Consider the following 1,306-nt stretch of genomic DNA (forward strand, 5'->3'; position numbering starts at 1 on the left):
CCTGAGGGGTGGGGGGGGGTGCCTGACTTGTGATGAAGTGAGGCTTCTTTTATTGGTGGTGTTAAAGGAACTGTTACTCTTTGTGACAAAAGTCACTTCTTCCTTTCACTCTTTTACCTTTTTTTAAAAAAAATTACCAACATCTTTTTCTAAGACTTAATTGGACGTTTTGTCAAAGTCTGGCACTGATTATAAAGTATCTTCTGAAAAGTGACAGTTTTTTTTTTCAGACTTTGACTGAAGGGCTTGGTTTTCTTTCATTCATAAAGTTGAATTCTGAAAAGGCGACAGACAAACAGCCGTCAATAAAAGCCATTTCACACCTGAACAAAGTGACCCATGTGAAGGCCATTATTTGACCTTGTGTTGCCACCGGGGGCAGAAACCCACATACAGCCAGATAAAAGCCCCGGTGTGTCAGTCAGGGCTGAGTGACAGACTGGTTGCTGTGAGTAACTGGGAACAGCAGAGAGGCATCATGTGATGAGGGTCTCTCCACGTCGGCCGTACGGGACAGATGGGTTCTCACGGGTCGGTACAAAGAGGACGGAGGGCGCCAGCTGCTGGATGTAGTCGTTATTAAGGTTCATATAAACACTGGCTGAATGTGTGATTACCAAGAAGAGAAGAAGAAGAAGAAGAAAAAAAAATCAGTGAATAGAAATGTCACAGTTGATGACGTGAGAAAAACAACAGAGTTGGACTTAAGATCCTATCAGGGGACTTAACATCAGGTTTGTGGCCCCAAAGTGATCCATGCAGGTACTGCATGAAGGCCTGAGTCCTGATTGGTTGATGTTTTTTTTTCTGCAGTTTTCTCCTGGTGTCGTCCAGTCCACCAGGATGGCCGAGTGGTTAAGGCGTTGGACTTAAGATCCAATGGACGTTAGTCCTCGTGGGTTCGAACCCCACTCCTGGTAACTTCACTGAAGTTGTTTTTTTAGGGGCAGTGGTGGCTTAGTGGTTAGGGAGGAGACTCGGGTCCGGAAAGCTTCAGGTTCGAGTCCACCAGCTGCTCTGAGCAAGGCACCGTCCACACACACTGTGTCCCCGGGTCGTTAGCTCTGGCTTTGGTTCAGTACTGGTCCTGACGGGCCTCATCCTGCCACAGAGGCTTATTTTAAGGTTTGACCTTTGCCCCCTAATTAGCTGTCCTCACTGAGACACAGAGAGAGTTCAGATTTTAAACTTTAAGAACGGCTGAAAACTCTGGCCACGTTCTCAGCTCCAAACCCAGAAAGAATGAGTAATGCAAGTAATCAAAACTGAACTGTTAGTCATCCTGCAGAGTCCAAAACATCCCCCG

At 46.3% G+C, this 1,306-nt stretch overlaps 1 non-coding gene across 1 annotated transcript; it reads left to right on the top strand.

Annotated features, from left to right (window-relative positions):
- The first annotated feature begins 837 nt into the window (after positions 1-837).
- Positions 838-920, top strand: trnal-uaa (transfer RNA leucine (anticodon UAA)). The gene has a single exon. It is a non-coding gene; the product is annotated as a tRNA-Leu (tRNA).
- Positions 921-1,306: the final 386 nt, after the last annotated feature.

The sequence above is a fragment of the Cynoglossus semilaevis genome, chromosome 9 (assembly GCF_000523025.1).
Source record: "Cynoglossus semilaevis isolate Cse_v1.0 chromosome 9, Cse_v1.0, whole genome shotgun sequence".
NCBI classification, from domain to species: domain Eukaryota; kingdom Metazoa; phylum Chordata; class Actinopteri; order Pleuronectiformes; family Cynoglossidae; genus Cynoglossus; species Cynoglossus semilaevis.